This window comes from Cricetulus griseus (genome assembly GCF_003668045.3).
Source record: "Cricetulus griseus strain 17A/GY chromosome 1 unlocalized genomic scaffold, alternate assembly CriGri-PICRH-1.0 chr1_1, whole genome shotgun sequence".
Taxonomy (NCBI): domain Eukaryota; kingdom Metazoa; phylum Chordata; class Mammalia; order Rodentia; family Cricetidae; genus Cricetulus; species Cricetulus griseus.
Genome location: NW_023276807.1, coordinates 154,846,001 through 154,865,206, shown reverse-complemented (window position 1 = coordinate 154,865,206; position 19,206 = coordinate 154,846,001). Strand labels below are relative to the sequence as shown.

Genomic DNA, 19,206 nt, shown 5'->3' with positions numbered 1-19,206 from the left:
TGGCCAATAGACATGGCTCCATTCCATCTTGACATAAGGTCAGAGAGTTCAAACCTTCTCTTGCTCTTTCAAGGTTAAAAACAGAATGTTTGACCTAATGTGTGGCTATTGTGTGTCTTGCCTTGACAACAGGCTATTTGGGTAAGGAGTAACTAATGGATGTCTGACCTTAACAACAAGATATTTGGTTTAGGGTGTGGTTACTTGGTGTTTTGGGTGTTCAGGAGGTAATGAAATTTGTTTGTTCTTTGTATCATGGTAAGGAAATTTTTGACTTCCTCCACTTTTGGGGTATGTAAGAACTAAGGGCTGATCAGGGAAATGCAAATCAAAACAACCCTGAGATACCATCTTACTCCTGTCAGAATGGCTAAAATCAAAAACACCAATGACAGTTTATGCTGGAGAGAATGTGGAGAAAGGGAAACACTTCTCTACTGCTGGTGGGAGTGCCAACCTATACAGCCTGTACAACCTGTACACTTTGGAAATCATTCCTCAGGAAAATGGCAATCAGTCTACCACAAGATCCAGCTATTCTACTCTTAGGCATATACCCCAAAGAAGCACATTCATACAAAGATATATAATCAAAGATGTTCAAAGAAGCATTATTTGTAATAGTCAGAACCTGGAAGCAACTTAGATACCCCTCAACTGAAGAATGGATAGAGAAAATGTGGTAATTTACACAATGCAGTACTACTCAGCAGAAATAAAACAATAGAATCTTGAAATTCACAGGCAAATGGATAGAACTAGAAGAAACCATTCTGAGCAAGGTAACCCAATCACAAAAAAGACAAGCAGGGTATATACTCACTCATATATGGATTTTAGACATAGGGCAAAGGATTACCAGACCACAATCCACACTGCCAGAGAAGCTAGGAAACAAGGAGGACTCTAAGAGAGACATACATGGTCCTCCGGAGAAGCAGAAAGGGACAAGATCCCCTGAGCAAATTGGGAGCATGGGGGAGGGGAGAGGGAGCTAGGAGAATGAGAAGGAGAGAAGTGGAGGGGTGAGGAGGACATGAGGGAGCAGGAAGCTTGAATTGGGGGAAGAATAGAGGAAAGCAAGATACCATAATAGAGGGAGACATTATAGGTTTAAAGAGAAATCAGGCACTAAGGAAATGTCTGGAGATCTACAAAGATGACACCAACTAACAATCTAAGCAACAGAAGAGAGGCCACCTTAAATGCCATCCCCTGATAATGAGTTTGATGACTGACTTATATGCCATCCTATATCCTTCATCCAGCTGCTGGTGGAAGTAGCAGACACGCACAGCTAAACACTGAACTGAACTGGAATCCAGTTTCAGAGAAGGACGAGTGATGAGTAAAGGGGTCATACCAGGCTGGTAATACCCACACAAACAGCTGACCTGAACAAGGCAGAGCTCTTGGTCCCCAGACTGATAGCTGGGATACCAGCACGGGACTGATCCAGACCTCAGGAACTTGGGTCAATGAGGAGGCCTTGGAAATCATGGGGCCTTCTGTAGTAGATCAGTACTTCTCTGTAGCATAGGTGTGGACTTTGGGAGCCCATCCCACACGGAGGGATAGTCCCTGAGCCAAGACACATGGGGGTGGACCTAGGCCCTATCCCAAAGGATATGATAGACTCTGATGACCCCCTATGGAAGGCCTCACCCTCCCCGGGGAGCAGCAAGGATATGTGATAGGTAGAGTTTTAGTTGGGAGGGTGGTAGGGGAGGAGGAGAGGGAGAGGGAACTGGGATTCACATGTAAAACAATCTTGTTTCTAATTCCAATAAAAAACTGGAAAAAAAAAAAAAACTTGGGGCTGAATCTAGTAGTCATTGGATGCCCTCCTGACTCTATATCTTGTATTATGTCTATTTCTTTCTTCAATCCATACTCCTCCTTTCAAGCATGTTCTGGACTAGCCAGCAAGACCAGACAGTTTAATTTTGTCTTCTTGGGTTCCCCTTTGTCTTTTGTTTGTTTGGTTTTTGTTTTTTGAGACAGAGTTTCTCTGTATCGCTTTGGAGCCTGTCCTGGATTTCACTCTGTATTCTTTGTCCTTTTAATTTACTTTGGGGAAAATGTTCTCTAATTCATCTTCCAACTTCTCTCAAAATTTTCAGTTCTGCATTCATATTTTTGGTTTCCAAGGATTGCTTTTTATTTTCTGAATTAAATGACATACTGCTTTTTGTTAACTATTGCTGTTACTATGTATCTATTGTAGATAACTAATAGGTTTCACTGTAATGACCTTGTCTTTACTTCATTCTCCTTCATTTTCAGAGCATGTTAATGATAGAACTTGGCTACTTCATAGCCTGTATCTCTCTCTCTCTCTCTCTCTCTCTCTCTCTCTCTCTCTCTCTCTCTCTCTTGTTATTTGGCCTTCTGTCTTTCACATTAGAGACCCTCTTTAAAGTGTCTTGTGATTTTTGACTGCTGGCCAAGTCTGCTGGCTGCTTTGCTGAATATGGCCCTGATAGTTGCCCTTGTCTGGGCTCCTTTTGGGTTCCATTGTCAGGTGTCTAGTCTGGCTGTTTCTGTAAGTGTTTTCCCTTGGGAAGGCAGAGTCTTCAGACTCTCTTGGATTATTGTCTGGAAAGATAATCCTTTTTTTCAATCTGTAGCATGCCCACCATATGGTATGTCTCCACCTGATAGAACTTTCCAGAGGAAAAAACCCTCTTGTCTTATGTGGAATAGAGTTGTACATGGGATCTGATTAGTTGAAGTAAAATGTGTATCTCTGACTCTGTTACCAGGCTTATTGGCATTCCACATATTCCTGAGTTTTGGGGTGTGGGGCACATTTTCCTTTTAGTTCTATTTCAGGAGTATATTGAAGAAGTTAGTATTTATCTACTTCTTTCTGACTTTTCCTATAGACTCTTCTTCCATTCCTTAATTATTATGGAATTCCTATCACTTTACCATTTTTGTGTAAAATTTCTTGAGCAACTATAAGTTCATCCATTATATTTAATGAGAAGTCTTACAACATTTTAAAACATTGTCCTATTTCCTATTTGGTCTTAATGACAAGAATTTATTCCTTTGATTGCACTACTTGTATTATTTTATATAGTCATGACACCATGCGTGCATTTGCTAGGATCCCATGCTTCTGTAGACATGGACAATGTGTTAGACTTGAGTGGGTAGTTATGTCAGTGTGATTGATGGGCAGACACTCTTAATGCATTCATCAGTCATTTGAATGATAGCCAAGGATATTCAGCACACATCCATTAAATTCACTGACAGCCTGCATTGGGCAGCATTGTTACAAAGCAGAAATAAACAAATACCCAGATGGAAGGGGAGGCATGAGACCATAAAAAGAAAGCTTAATGTCCACATACATTGATTAGAGTGTGTTGACTGAGCTTGAAAATCGGAAAGAAAAAGGCTTGTAACTGATGACATTCTAAATAGTGATCAACCACTTATTTTATACAGAAAGACAAGTTACCAAATTCTGCCAGTAGTGGATACAGAAAACGGCATTTATTGTTCTAGAATTGACATCAGATTATTCTTATATTTTTGTTTATGGGCCTGAGATTTTAGCAGAATGAGGAGACCTTGTAAAGTATTCAGACAAAAACAGTTGAAAAGAAAGTTTTCAAACTGCCCGGAATAAATCAGTGCAATCCTTTAATTTGGTGAAGAAAAAGCCATAAAATATAGGATACCCATCTTCACACAGGTGAAGGAGTTCTGCTTAGAGATGTAAAGCATGAGCTCATCTTACTTTATAGACTAGATATTAGTAAAATCCCAGTTTATAATCTCCTAATTTATTTTGAATTAAGGAATGCATTTATCCACTGAGATAGGCAGTGTTTACTAAGTTGTCATCTGAGCAGGGACATCTGTAGACATTTGGAGATGTGTGTAGAAAAGAGACTGAGCCTACGGCTGGGAGACTTGGACTGATTTTCCAATAGAGCATTAAGTAACTACCCAGTCTTTATCTAAGGGCTTAGTACTCAATGCCCAGGGTCTCCCTTTTCTTTCTGTGAAGCAAGGACATATCCCTGTACCCCAATTTTGGTAAAATATCATTGTGATAAGAAGTGAGATAATACTGAAAGCCACTTGGCAGAAATAAAGAAGCCCATCCCCTTTTGGGAAAAGGCTTTGACTATCTATATATAGTAACTCAGAAAGCTTCTTCCTATCTATGCCAAGTGGCAGAAACATTAAACATGGACTCTGAGAGCATGTTGCTGTAGGCTAGTGGCCCAGCTTAGCTTCTTACTCCATAGGTATTCTCCAAAAGCTCTTTTAGTTTTTCTTAGGTGTGTTTTCTTCATCCTGTAAAAAGGTATTTTTGTCTACATGCATGTATGTGCACCACATGTATGTCTGGTGCCTGAAGAGGGCAGAAGAGGGCATCAAATCTGCTGTAACTAGAATGACAGATGATTTGGAGACACCATGTTGATGCTGGAAACTGAACCCAGGTTTTGTGCAAAAGCAACAAGTGCAACAACCAAAGAGCCATCACTCCAGCCTCATTTTCTTCATCTTTTAAATCAAGACAATAATAATGATTTATAATACATAGAATTAATAAGCATGGAAATGCAATGTACTTTAAACAGGAACTGAAACACACTGACTACTTGATATATTTGCAATTACATGTTCTTGAATGAGAGATATTAAAATGGCTGATGTGTCTTTGTGAGCTCAGAAATCATAAAGGAATGCAAGTATGTTTGCAATCTGTTGCATGTGGACAGCAATTTGGAAGTAAGGCACAGCTCCCTATTGGAAGTCACATGGACAAATAGAAAGCAGCAGATGTGGAGTCCTGAACACCTCGTGCTGCTGGGTGAAAAATTAATACAGGGTCCCTAGGATAGGGGCTCCTCACTCTGGACCGATTTACCCTTACATAGCTCAGGCATTTTCAAGATTCAGCTGATTAGGCAATTTGCTACTGCACCCTGGTAAAATCACCTAATCTTAGCTTTGTGTTGCCTTTGAATCTGCTTTCCCCACAGTGGTGGGAGCTACCTCAGTGTCTTTCACAAGCTAGGCTAACACTCTACCCATGGACTACACCCTCAAGCTTACATGTTTAATTATAATCTAATACCTGTCCTAGTTACATTTCTGTTGCTGGGACAAAACACTCGGACCATAACTAAATAGTGTAGGAAAGGGTGTATTAGGTTTACACTTCCCAGGTCACTGTCCATTGTTGAAGGAAGTCAGGACAGGAACTCAAGCAGAACTTGAAGCAGCAACCATGCCTAGATAGCTTTCTTATATATCCCAGCACCACCTGCCCAGCAACAGAGTCCTTCTGTGACAACGAAAAATCAACACCTCCCCCAACTCACTCACAAGCCAATCTGATCTGGGCAATGCCTCATTCCAGGGTTTTCTCTCAGATGACTCTGGATTGCGTCAAGTTGACAATTAGAATGAAATAGGGCAATACCTGTAATAGTTCTTTGTATCGACTTAAAACCTTTGTATCCTATTGCTAAATTGTAAGTCCCTTTAGCATCAATCAGTGTATTCTTCATCTTTGTGTCTTGCTCACAGTATGGATGCTGTAAGGTTTGTTAACTGGCTATAGAACCCTACAAGCTGATCCCCGAGACCTTTAGGTGTCCACTGATTTCTCTGTAAACCTGGCAGGGATTTAGACTTAGTGTCTCCCTTTAGGTGCTCCTAACATTTGAGGCAATATGCTTTTCCTTTTCCCAAAGCTATTCTAAGGAGTAATGAAAGCCTTTTTCATGTGCTGGCTGAGTAAAGGGATTTTGGATTATGTGTCAAATGTAAGTCCCACTTCGACTTTATCTGTCAGTATTTATCATTTATGTAACAACCATTTTATGTTTTGATGAGAATGTAGAGTTTAACAGAGGAATGAAACCACAACTGAACAGGGATTTTATTTATGTGCAGAAGACTTAGGCTGGACACTTATTTTGCCAGTGTGAGTGTTGAAGACTGGTTCTTTTTTGTTATAGCTATAGTCTTCAAGGTTAGCCTCCTCCCTTGTTCTTTTATGTGTTGTCATTGGTGTAACCACCATTATATTGTAGTTCAAGGTAAATTTTTGGCTTTTATGAGGAAAAAATAATGAATGAGTGAAATTATAGATTCAATCAATATTTCATCAACACATTGCAAGATCTCACTTTCCAGTTGTGAGAGGAATGCAGAATAGTCCTTAAACTGCACACAGGTGAGTCTGCAGTCAGAAGTCAGTGTCATGTAAAGCAGGGATTCTCACAGAAGTCAGGTGCAGTGGAGCTCAGAAGTGGATGATTCATCTTTGACTGGAAGACACTTCAAGTTAGAAAGAACACTCTTGGGACCGACAAATCAATAACCGAGTCAGGATTGGTCAGGGAATTAGGCTGCCTTCTTTTCTAGAGCCTATTGATTACTGGGAAGTAAAGTAATTTATGTTGCAAGTGGGAGATGTTGCCAGGAAATAGGGATGAATGCCGTATTTCCTCTCTGGTTCCTCCACCTTATAAAGACCTTGAAGCCAGGGGCTTTAGACCTCCTGAACAGAGGATCTGAAGAAAAGATAAATAAAATGTCAGCAATTTTGATGCTGGGTGGTAAGGGCCCATGAGGTTATTTAATGTTGTCCGTCTTTTGTGGGGATCTGAAATGTCCAGAATGACAGGCTATTCCTCATATGGGTCACCTTGCCCAGTCTCAATACAAAGTGAGATGGTTAGTCTTACTACAACTTGATATGCCAAGTTTTGTTGATATCCATGGGAGGCCTTCCCTTTTCTGAATGGAAGTGGAGGAGTGGATGGTGGGCAGAGAGGAAGTATTGGGGGAGGGACTGGGAAGAGAGGGGGGAAAGGAAAATGCAGTTGGGAGGTAAAGTTAAAAAAAAATAAAAGCAAACCAAATAGCTATAGGGAGTGTGGAAGTTTGCAGTGGGGATTTTATTTTCTGTTAATTATTGTACCAGGGTTGAAGCTGCCTGTGCTATTGAGACAGAGAGACAAACCTGAAAGCTACCTCTACATAAAGCTGTTCAAGATGTGTGTCCCAGGTCTCCTGCACTTGGGTTGCTGTGGTTAGCAGACTCATCCTTCTCAGAGTTGACGCTTGCCTGTGTGTTACATACAACAAGACAGTCTTAGAGTGGGAGGCAGAGGACTTGAGGTCCAGGCTCACCTTGCCCCCTAAGAGCACATTTTGGTGTGTAGAGTCATTGTTGGACACTCAGCTATGTGCCAGGTGCTGTGCTCTGAACATGTATTACCTTATCAGTACATAACCCTGCTTCACTAAGTTGTTTTGTGGGCCAAGAAACACAGCCTGTGTAAATGATTAGAAAATTTGTAAATCATGTAGTGTGAAAATAAGCTTTAGCATGTAGTATATAAAGAAATATCTCTCTTACTGATAGAAGTGTGTTAAAACATGGTACTTAAAATATAACTGACATTCTCAAGTTTCCACATGGACTTATTGATAGGGTCTTATCTTCAATATTTATGTTTTTCTTCTCCATTTTCTTGTTAAATAGTCCAGACTAGCCTGAACTGAGGATTCTTTGCCTCAGCTCACTGAGTGCTGGCATTATACCACCATACCTGCATTTTTTTTTTCTTCAAGTTTTAAGCTAGTAGGTGACTACTGGGTAAAGTATTGGAGACTATAATAAAAGCATCACTACGTATGTCAGTAGTAAAGTGGACTTAATTCACTAGTTGTCTTCCAAGAATTTGCTTTACAAAATTGTAATGCATGCCTCATTTGCATGTAGTTCATATTTCCTGTCCCAGAAGCCTTGGCAATGCCTTACTCTATGATTTTTCTTGAGTTAAAAGGAAGAAGAGGAGGCCAGCTGTGGCTTTGACACATGTAATTGCACCTTGTATCATAGCAATATTTATGCATGGGCTGTTTAATTTGAAAGGAATACCAGGCACACACAATTCACATCTACTGAAAATAAAACAAGAAGAATGTCTGTCAAATGCGACAGAGTCAGATAACTGAAATTAAATAGAAGAAATTATTTTTAATATTTTGTGAACATATGGCCAGTGAGCAGTGTGAGATGGAGGGCTGAGTGTATTTGCTGGAATGTTGAAATGACACTTAAGAACTAAATCTGGCTCACTTCCACTTGGCAGTGTAAGAGAATCTGGGTGGTGTGTGCAGCAATTCCCCGTGAAAATTTTAATCCTTGCCTGGAAAAATATCAGTTGTAATGATGCGTCTCTTCAACAAAAATTGTCTGGGGAAAGGACGGTTGTGAGTCTGGCTGGCTTGAGTCACTGATGTGAGGTGCTTATCTGAAGACATTGCTCTGAACTCCAGCAGTCAGGAATGGTAGTAGCATGAATTCGGCAAGAAGTTTATACATCTTGCTGTAAAATCTTTTGCTTGCTTTCCTAACTAGAGAGAGATAAGCATATCTTTCCAATTTTATCTAGTTGGGTTGGAAATGTCACACATGTGTGTGTAATTTAAAAGAATCTTTCTTAATTTTGGAGGAATTCAGAGACTGAGCTTCAAGTAACCAGACTCCATGGAACTGTATGGCATAGCCAAGGGGTCACCCAGCTCATTAGGGTGGATGTGGCTTTAGGACAGATGAGCTGTTCACACCTCAGCATGTGGCAACTTTGCTTCAGATCAGGCTGGTCTCAGGGCATCTGCCTGACTCTGGATGCAACTGTCATCTCAGCAGAGTTACCCACTACAAGACCAACTTCGATCATTTCAGGGCAGGTGACATCAGAATGCTACCTGACTGTTCAGCCACAAGCCCTTTCATAAAAGTAGCCCTCAGACTTCTTGTGTGTAGACAGTTTCTATCATCTTCTCTGCTTGACCTACATTGCCATGTATTTCATAATTTCTCTACTTCTGCCTTTTTCTGTCTTGCTTGGCAAATTCTTTTACTGCCTCACGATCAGCCTCACTGTTAGTCACACAGGGCCTCAGCATCTCTAGATAGAAGGACCTCTTCAGATTTTCTTCTATATGAATACTGAAGTCCTACAATGCAACTTGTACCTTTTTCCCCCTATGGCTTTGAAGTTTTATTTTGAAGAGAATCTGTCTTGAAAGAAATTGCTTTCTTTTCATAATAGCATAGTAAATGGGTTGGGGGTGGGGAGACTGGTGACTGATTTGGGGGAATAGAATGTAAAACATATCAGTATCTTCTGTATTTAGAAATAATAGCTCATCTGTTATCACCCATAAACAAGGAAGTTAATTTGGCAGTGTTACCCAATATCTAGTAAGAATTGCCTGAAGGAAATCCTAAACAATGTATAACATGGGCATCCATTCTGGTTCTGTAGACACAGACACTGATTGTAGCTTTGATAAAAGCATTTAAACTCTAAGAGCTTTAATTTGGTTTTCTTTGTAAAATAAGAATCTTAGTTGATTTACATCTTCCTCTCAGTTCTATGATTTTGGTCTTTTGAGATTTACATCAAGACCACATCCTTCATTTTAGCATAACTCATCATGATGCTTTCCACATTACGTTAGAACAACATATTTATTACCCCTTCCTTTTCTCTATCCATCTCCCCTAGCTGAGCTTGGTTTTGAACTCTTGATCCTAACTGCCTCCAGCTCCCAATTGCTGGGATTATAGGTGTGCATCACTATGTCCAGTTTGTATTCCTTCATTTATTTTAGAGGGTATCAATGATCTATCCACTTTTAGAACTGACATCAGACTGTTTTTAAAGGTGACGGGATATATCTGAGCATTGTTCCATCACATATGTTTTATACCCCCTCTCTATAGACATTATATATATACATATATGAATATATGTTTTATCCAAGGCTCTTCTCTTATTGCTCCTAAATTGTGTGGGACAGATGTAGCTGTGACAGTTCTGGGGATTCTCTTCTAGAGTTGGGGACAGTGGTAAACAACCCTAACTTCCATTACATACAAACTTTTTTCTTGAAATAAATAAAGATGTGTACCTATGACTTTTGGGTAGAACACAAATGCCACAGGCTAACAGTCTGAATTCAGACAGATCTCTCTGCTATTGATTTGGAAAATGATAAAGTTACCCCTAATGCCTGCAAGTACACAAGAGGAAGACCCAGATACACTAGCTTCTGCATGCATACACAGCACTATAATGCTAAAAAGTGAGTGAGACCCTGTCTTGACATACAAAACAAAACAAACAAACCAACAAAGGACAAAAATGTGGAAAATTCACTTTGGCATGTGCCTTGGGGTAAGTGTATTTTCTTGAAGAATGAAGACTGCACACAATTTGTGATTTCTCAGGGAGGGCTGATACTTCATATACTCCACCAAGAGGGACACTTGGGTTGCCATTGCCATGGGATCTAATTGTCAGCACCATGCAACCCTGATCTTTTCATGTCTCTCTGTGGTCTTGGGAAGGATTCCTTAGGTTCAATTGTCAAGCTATGTTCATTTCAATAAGAGAACATTTTCCAGAATACCAGGTGGCTGCAAGTGTTTTGCTAGTGCAGGACTACCCTTTGTGCCAAATTGCCATCATATTCATCAGATCAGTCATGTCTATTTGTGCCAATAGATGGGCTTGTGGGCTGTTGACATTCTCAAGAAAAGCAAGTGGGATGGAGGGCCCTTGGACCCTCACTGGAATGTACATACCAGGACACAGACCTAGTGGTGTAATCTTCAAGGTCACCCACACTCTTGCCCATAACCCCATGCCCATTACTCGTTAAGTGATTCTAATAAAGTCATTGGTTCTCCAGGGTAAAGTTTGGTGGCATTGAACTTCTGTTTATCATTGGGACCTTAGAAGGAGTGGGGCAGACTCTGTGTAGTGTCCCCTACAGGGCAAAAGTTCCTTCAATTCCTTTCTTCCTTCATTCTGTGTTTCTGTTATTGCATTGACTGGATCTCTTAGCACTGCGCCAAATGTGAGTGTGGAGAGCAGGCATTCTTGCCTGATCTGAGCTAGATATAGGGAATGTTATCTTTCACTATTAGAAATCTTGTTGGATGTAAGAGCATTAGTTTAGAAAATAACCCTATATTTTCTGAGGAGAAGTTTTATTCAAAATTCAAATTTGACTTAGTATTACATTTTATTAAATGCCTTTTAGAAATTGATTCATGGGACTTTTTTGTTCTTTTTTAATCTGATAATTTAGCCCGTTTGTAGCTGTTATATGACTCTTGTATTAGTTCTCTTCTCCTTCATCCTCTCCTTCTCTCCCTTATTTTCCTCTTTTCTATCCATCTCTCTCTTCCTTTTCCCCTTCTTCTCCTTCTGCTCTTTTTTTTTTTTTTGTAGTGCAGAAGATCAAACTCAGGGCCTTTCTGTATGCTCAGCAATCACTCTATTGTCCAGCCAATGCATTATTTGTATTTGTTAACATTCTGCTAATGATTTGTTTATTTCTTTTCTTGAGACAGGATTTCTCTACATAGTCCTGGCTGTCCTGGAACTTGCTATGTAGACCATGCTGGACTCAAATTTCCAGAGATCCACCTGCCTTTGCCTCCTGAGTGCTGGGATTAAAGCAACTGGCTGTTGCTAAGGACTTTTGTATTCAATACTGAGAAACATTGGTCCTGGGTTTTCTTTTACTTTCCCCCTTTCCTTTTTGAACTTTGCCTCTTTTTTGTCTCACAGCAATACTAACTTCATGAAAAAAACAGTTTCTCCCTCCTGTCTATTTCTGCCAGAGATTTTTAGTTTGAGTTGGGTTGATTTTTTTCCTCCATAGTTGATATCACTTCTTGAAATGTTAGAATTATATAATGAAGCCATTTGAGTTTAGAAATGTGTTTGGGATGAAGGGATAAAATTATTAACTCAATAATGTACTCCCTTTGTTCCTTTCTTCCTTCATTCATTGCTTATTCTTTTTGAGACTGGGTTTCTCTAAGCATGCCTGGCTGTCCTGGGATTTATTATATATCTCTCCTTGCCACTCCTCAAACTCATGGAGATCTGCCTCTCTCTACTTCCCCAGTACTGGAATTAAAGGCATGTGACACTCTTCTTGACTTCAGTAGTGTTTTCAACAAGTGTTTTTATATTGGGTAAGTAGCAGGTTGTGGTTTTGATTAAACAGTCTTAGATGTGTGAGTCAAGTTTCTCTATAGAGTTATCTGCAGAGTTACAATGACCTTTTAGTTTCTTCCTAGGGAGTTGTTGACTATGCTGCCTTACTTCATAGAATGAGTTCTTTATTTCATCGCCTTTTTACTGTTTATGTTTTGAATCAGTGGTCCCTGATTTTATCCTTATTGTTTTCCTTCCAATATGCTTACTTTGATGTTTTTTATAATTTTTTTTAGTTTTGAAAACTATAATATAATTACTTAATTTCTCTCCTGCCCTTTCCTTCCGACAACCTTTCCCATGTACCCTCCTTGCTCTTTTTCAAATTTGTTGATCCTTTTCCTTAATTGTTATGTATACATATATGTTGTTGTATGTACATGTATGTACATCTGTAAACATGCAAATACAACCTGCTTGGCTATATAGGGTTGCCTGTATGTATATTCTGACTTTCTCCTACTTTCATGCTTTGGGCAGTGTGCAGTCCCCAGGCGTCAGGTCTAGAAATATTCTTCACTATATCACTGAGAAGATATATTTAAACACAAAGAAAATGATAAGGGAGTAGGACTTAGAACACTGAGCAAGAAGAAATAATATGGTGAACAAAACATACACACAAACAAAATGAACTTTGCTTCACTTTGACCAAAGTTTAAAAAATGTATACCACAGAATTGCTCTCAATGTGTATAGAGGGACACTTAATATTAGAGCAGTGGTTCTCAACCTGTGGGTTGCATCCACCCCTTGGGTGGAATATTAGATATTTACTTTATGATTCACAACAGTAGCAGAATTAGAGTTATGAAGCAGCAACAAAATAATTTTGCTTTCTTGTTTTTTCTTGAGACATGGTTTCTCTGTGTAGCCCTGGACACCTGTATCTTATCAGACCACATGCTTTAAAGTTAACATTCAACAACAGCACAGATTGCAGAAAACCTGCAAATTCATGGAAATTGAATAATGTGCAATTGTACCATTCCTGCATCAAGGAAGAAATAAAAAAAGAAATTAAAGACTTCCTAGAATTCAATGGGAATGAAGACACAACATACCCAAACTTATGAGTAATTTTGAAAGCAGTGCTAAGAGGAAAGTTCATAGCACTAAGGGCCCAAATGAAGAAACTGGAGAATAGTCACATTAGAGAATTAACAGCACAACGGAAAGCTCTAGAACATAAAGAGGGAAACTCACCCCAGAGAAGTAGACACCAGAAAATAATCAAATTGAGGGCTGAAATCAATAAAGAAGAAACTAGGAAAACAATGCAAAGAATCAATGTAATGAAGAGTTGATTCTTTGATAAATTCAACAAATAGACAAACCTTTATCCAAACTTACCAAAGGTCAGAGAATGAACATGTAAATTAACAAAATCAGAAAGGAAAATGGGGACATAGCAATGGACACTGAGGAAATCCAGAGAATCATCAGGTCATACTTTGAAAACCTGTATTCCTCAAAATTTGAAAAATCTAAAGGAAATGGACAATTTTCTGGATAGATTTCACTTACCAAAATTAAATCAAGAACAGATAAGCAATTTAAATACACCTATAACTCCTAATGAAATAGAAGCAGTCATCAAAAGTCTGCCAACCAAAAAAAGTCCAGGTCCAGATGGCTTCACTGTAGAGTTTTACCAGAAATTCAAAGAATAGCTAACACCAATTCTCCTCAAAGTATTCCACATATTAGAAGCAGAAGGGCCATTGGCAAACATTTTACAGGGCTTCAAAAACCTTGGTACCCAAGCCACACAAAGACACAACTAAGAAAGAGAACTATAGATCAATATCCCTCATGAATAATGATGCAAAAATATTCAATAAAATACTGGCAAATTGAATCCAAGAACACAGAAAAAAGAGCCACCATGATAAAGTAGGCTTCATACTTTATGAAGTGATGCAGGGATGGTTCAACATATGAAAATCCATCAATGTAATCCACCATATAAACAACTGAGAAAGAATAATCACATGATCATCTCACTAGATGAAGAAAGCCTGGAAGCATCACCATCCCTAACTTCAAGTTCTATTATAGAGCTATAGTCCTGAAAACAGCTTGGAATTGGCATAAAAATAGACAGGTATACCAATGGAATCAAATTGAAAACCCTGATATGGACCCACACACCTATGAACAGCTGATTTTTGACAAGGAAGCTAAAATTATACAATGGAAAAAAGAAAGCATCTTTAACAAATGGTGCTAGCATAATTCTATGCTGGCATGTAGAAGACTGCAAATAGATCCAAATCTATCACCATGCACAAAATTTAAGTCCAAATGGATCAAAGATTTCAACTTACATACAACTACACTGCACCTCTTGGAAGAGAAGGTAGGTGGTAACCTGGAACAAATTGGGACAGGAGACGGCTTCATGAACATAACACCAGTAGCATAGACACTGAGAATGACAATTAATTAACGGCATCTCCTAAAACTGAGAAGCTTCTGTGAGGCAAAGGACACACTCAACAAGACAAAATGGCAGCCCACAGATTGGGAAAAGATATTCACCAACCTCACATCTGACAGAGGGCTGATTTCCAAAATATACAAAGAACTCAAGAAGCTAATTACCAGAACAACAAATAATACAATTAAAAAGTGGGGTACAGAACTAAATAGTCAATTCTCAATAGAGAAATCTAAAACGGCTAAAAGACACATAAGAAAGTGCTCAACATCCTTAGCTATCAGGGAAATGCAAATCAAAACAACTCTGAGATACCATCTTATACCTTTCAGAATGGCTAAAAAAAATACAACAACAACAAAAACAACAACAACAACAAAAAAACACCAATGACAGTTTATGCTGGAGTGGTGTGGAGAAAGGGGAACACTCCCACTGCTGGTGGGAGTGCCAATTGATACAGCCACTTTGGAAATCAGTATGGCGACTCCTCAGGAAAATGGGAATCTACCTCAAGATCCATCAGTTTCTCTCTTAAGCATATACCCAAAGAATGCACATTCATACAACAAGGACATCTGTTCAACCATGTTCATAGCAACATTATTTGTAATAGCCAGAACCTGGAAACAACCTAGATTCCCCTCAACTGAAGAATGGATAGAGAAAATGTGGTACATTTACACAGTGTAGTACTACTCATCAGAAAAACAACAACAATGGAATCTTGAAATTTGCAGGCAAATGGATGAAACTAGAAGAAAACATTCTGAGTGAGGTAACCCAGTCACAAAAAGACAATCATGGTATGTACTCACTCATCTATAGATTTTAGACATAGAGCTAAGGATTGCCAGCCTACAGACCCCACCGCCAGAGAAGCTAAGAAACAAGGAGGACTCTAAAAGAGACATACATGGTCCCCTGGAGAAGGGGAAAGGGACAAAAATCTCCTGAGTTAATTGGGAGCATGGGGGGAGGGGAGAGGGAGTTAGAAGAAAGGGAAGGGGTGAACAGAAGGGGAGAATAGGAGGGGAGAGGAGGACATGATGGATCAGGAAGATCAAGTCATGGGAAGTATAGAGGAGAATAAGAAAATTGATATTTTAGTGGAGGGAGCCATTATAGTTTTAAAGAGAAATCTGGCACTAGGGAAATTTCTAGAGATCTACAAGGTTGACCCCACATAGCAATCTAAGCAATAGTGGAGAGGCTACTTTAAAAGATCTTTTCTGAGAGTAAGAGTGATGACTACCTTGTATGCCATCCTAGTGCCTTCATCCAGTAGCTGATGGAAGCAGAAGCAGACACCACAGCTAAACAATGAGCTGAACTCTGGAATCCAGTTGCAGTGAGGGAGGAGTGATGAGCAAAGGGGTCAAGACCAGGCTGGAGAAACCCACAGAAACAGCGGACCTGAACAAGGGGCTGCTCATGGACCCCAGACAGATAGCTAGGAAACCAGCATAGGACAGTTCCAGACCCCTGAAAGCAGATGTCAGTTTGGATCTATGGGGCCTCTGGTAGTGGATCAGTATTTATCTCTAGTGTTCAAATAGTCTTTGAGAGCCCATTCCATATAGAGGGATACTCTCTCAGCCTATACACACGGGGGAGGGTCTAGGCCCTGCTCCACATGATATGACAGACTTTCTAAGATTCCCCATGGAAGTCCTCACCCTCTCTGGGAGCAGAAAGGGGATGGGATAAGGGTTTTTTGGGGGGGCAGGGGAGGAGGGGAGGGAGAGGGAACTGGGATTGACATGTAAAAGTAGCTGGTTTCTAGTTTAAATTTTAACAAAAAGAAAAAAAAGAATTATTTCTAGGCATAGAGATCCACATCTCATTTGTAATTCTGAAATATAAAGAGCTATTCAAACCAAGCATATTATATAATGTTTGGTATAAATTTGTTTTGTGGCAAAATCTGTCCAGATTTCACATTAAGCTATTTATAATTTTCATTGAATCCAGTTGCCTTGGCATTTAATATATGTACTACAGAAACATCAAGGCGTTTGCTTACAGGTTATTGACTAGGCTCTGTGAGGGCTGTTGTGAAATATGTGGCTTATGTATCTCATTATTTCCTAAGACTCAAATGTTCTAAATGCTTGCATGTCTCTCTGAGATCTTCATATAGTCAGTTCCCAGAATGATTGCTAAATTTTGGGTTCTACTGTGAAATTTTGCTTCTAAGATACTCTCTGTGTTCTAAATAGAACACGTCCACTCTTTCTACATGCTCTTGACAACACCAGCTATTACCATGCAGTAGTCTAAAAGTTGTTTTTATTCTTTTGTAGGATTATAAATAGAATCTGTTAATGAACATGTCAGGACAAGATAAAATAATAGAAAATAGCCTAAGAAATAAACTTTTAAATCTCTTAAAGATCTTTTCTGAAAGACTTTAACTTTCAATATTCTGTCTTAATATTTGAATATACTTTTAAAATACCAGCATAGAATTTTGCATTATTTCATGTATTTTTATTTTCTGTTTTTCATTAATTTTATGCTTTCAGCATTTTTTGCTGTTTTAAATGCTCTTTTGTAACATGGTTTAAATAACTATAACCATGTTTTTATTTTTATTTTTTTGGAGATACAACAACCAGGGCTGGTTGCTTAGGCCTGTTATCCTATGTGGAAGCAAATGTTTATTTTTGGCTTGCAGTTCGAAGGTACAGAATCCATCAATGACAGAAGCAGGAAGCTAGCTGATCACATGTTTACTCATATCCAGGAAGCTGAGACAGGAAAGAGGAAGTGGGGAATGCCTATAAACTCCCAGATCCCAACCCCTGTGTTGTGCTTCTTCTAACAGGGCTCTACCTCCTAAAGGTTCCATGATTTCTCCAAGCAGGACTACCATGCTTGGGAACGACACGTTCAAATACATGAACCTTTGGGAGATATTCCTCATGTGAACCACCATATTCTGCCCCTGGACCTAATAAGCTTAGGTCCACCTCATAAGTCAAGATTAATTTAGTACTGTTTCAAATGTTCTCATGGTCTTTGACAGGCTCAACGTTCAAAAGTCCAAAGTCTCTTTTGAAACACAAGGCAGTGTCTTATCTGGGATTTCTTATAACATTTTAAGAAGTCAAATTGTTTCCTGCATCATAATCCCAATCTTTGGCTGGTTCTACTCCCCGTAAATAGCTCTTCTTGTCAGATACCTCCCTACTACAGCACTTCCAGCATCTTGGGGGTTTCTATCACAACCCAGGCTTCAATTCAGTTTTATTCTGTTTTAAAATTTCCTCTCATGAATAAATCAGTCCATTACCCTTTAATTTTGCTCATCTAAGTCCCCAGGGCATGGACAGAACACAGTCAGAGATTTAGCTAAAATACCACAGGATTAGCATTTAGCACACATGCTAATAGAGGACTTGTTTCCCTCTGGAATATCACAAGCTTGGCTGTATGTATACCATGGCCCACAGAGTATTTGTCTGTGTGAGATAAGAAGGAAGTCTGGTTCAGTACAACTCAGTAGCTGGTATTGGTTCAAACCTTGGAAGACTGACACTGGGCAGTTTACTTTAGGCATATTTAAGTACAGCACAATTTGGAAAAAAATGTCCTGTGATAATTTACTGTCCTCTGTGTACAATAAAGCTTAAGGCATAACCACATAGAAACTCTTTGTAAAGTTCCTATGACCTTGTCCATAATGATGGGGCTGTATAAATTGACTACATGTGGCATCTTAATGATCTGGAAGTGGATCTGGTATGGTCTTGGTCATATAGATAGTGTAAAGGTCACCAGGCCATTAACCAACTCTGTTCCATTTGTAAAGTACATGTGACATCTTCCATAAGAATGGCTTGTATATATTTAATGAGAAATAATGCTCAAGAAAAGGGTCTAGGAAGGATGACTGAGGCAAACATAAGAGTTTGAGGAACCAGGTATGGTCATGCCATAGAGAGATAGCTCAGAGGCCACTAGGCTACTAACCACATTCATTCCCAAACTTCTGGTCAGAAAATAGGTCATATATCTCTTCCTTTGGATAAACAACCCTGCGTGTTTAACATTCCTGGTTTCCACAGTGCTTATATGTGAGCACAAGGACCTTTGCCTCCTTACACTGGGTCTCCACCACCCACATCACTCTCAATATCACTGCCTCCCAGGCTCCATTGTGCTCTGCTTAAAGTATCCAGTGACTTTTCTAGCGTCTTCCACAGTCCTCCAGAAACCAGCATTTCAGGTTTCTTACAGGAACAGCTTCACTTTCCTGGTACAGCTTTTCTATTAGGTACTTTACTGTTGCTGTGATAAGCCATTCTGACCAAAAGCAATCCAAGTGGAAATACATAATATAAATTGGAATGCTTTATCACACATAAAAAGTTTTCACCCTTTTAAAAACATAGCAGTTTATCTACAGAAACCAAACAACATTTTCTTGCTATCACAATTCAACATTTATCAAATTAGTGTGTGTTCTGATTTGTGTTAGAACATTTGACTTTAAAATTTGCTGTTTGAACTGCTGCATACCGATGAAGGCTATCAGAGAAAAGTCGTGACTGGTAAAAAATGCAGAGAATAATTGACCCAGTCCCTATCCTGGTGCATGTACAGTACAGCTCCTAAAGCATAGGGAGTATCGCCAAAAGAAGCGATGGAAAGTACGTAAGGAGCAGAGGA

The 19,206-nt window shown here is 39.3% G+C and overlaps 1 long non-coding RNA gene across 20 annotated transcripts in view; it reads left to right on the top strand.

The window, feature by feature from the left end:
* The window catches only part of LOC103161306, a 144,247-nt gene that overhangs the window by 62,630 nt on the left and 62,411 nt on the right, over positions 1-19,206 (top strand). Inside the window, exon 7 of one of the 20 annotated variants that reach the window (XR_003479720.2) lies at positions 12,942-12,993. The exons of the other annotated variants lie outside the window; for them this stretch is intronic. This is a non-coding gene — a long non-coding RNA (uncharacterized LOC103161306). Of the gene's footprint in view, positions 1-12,941; positions 12,994-19,206 lie in introns of those variants that run through there. 20 annotated transcript variants of the gene reach the window in all.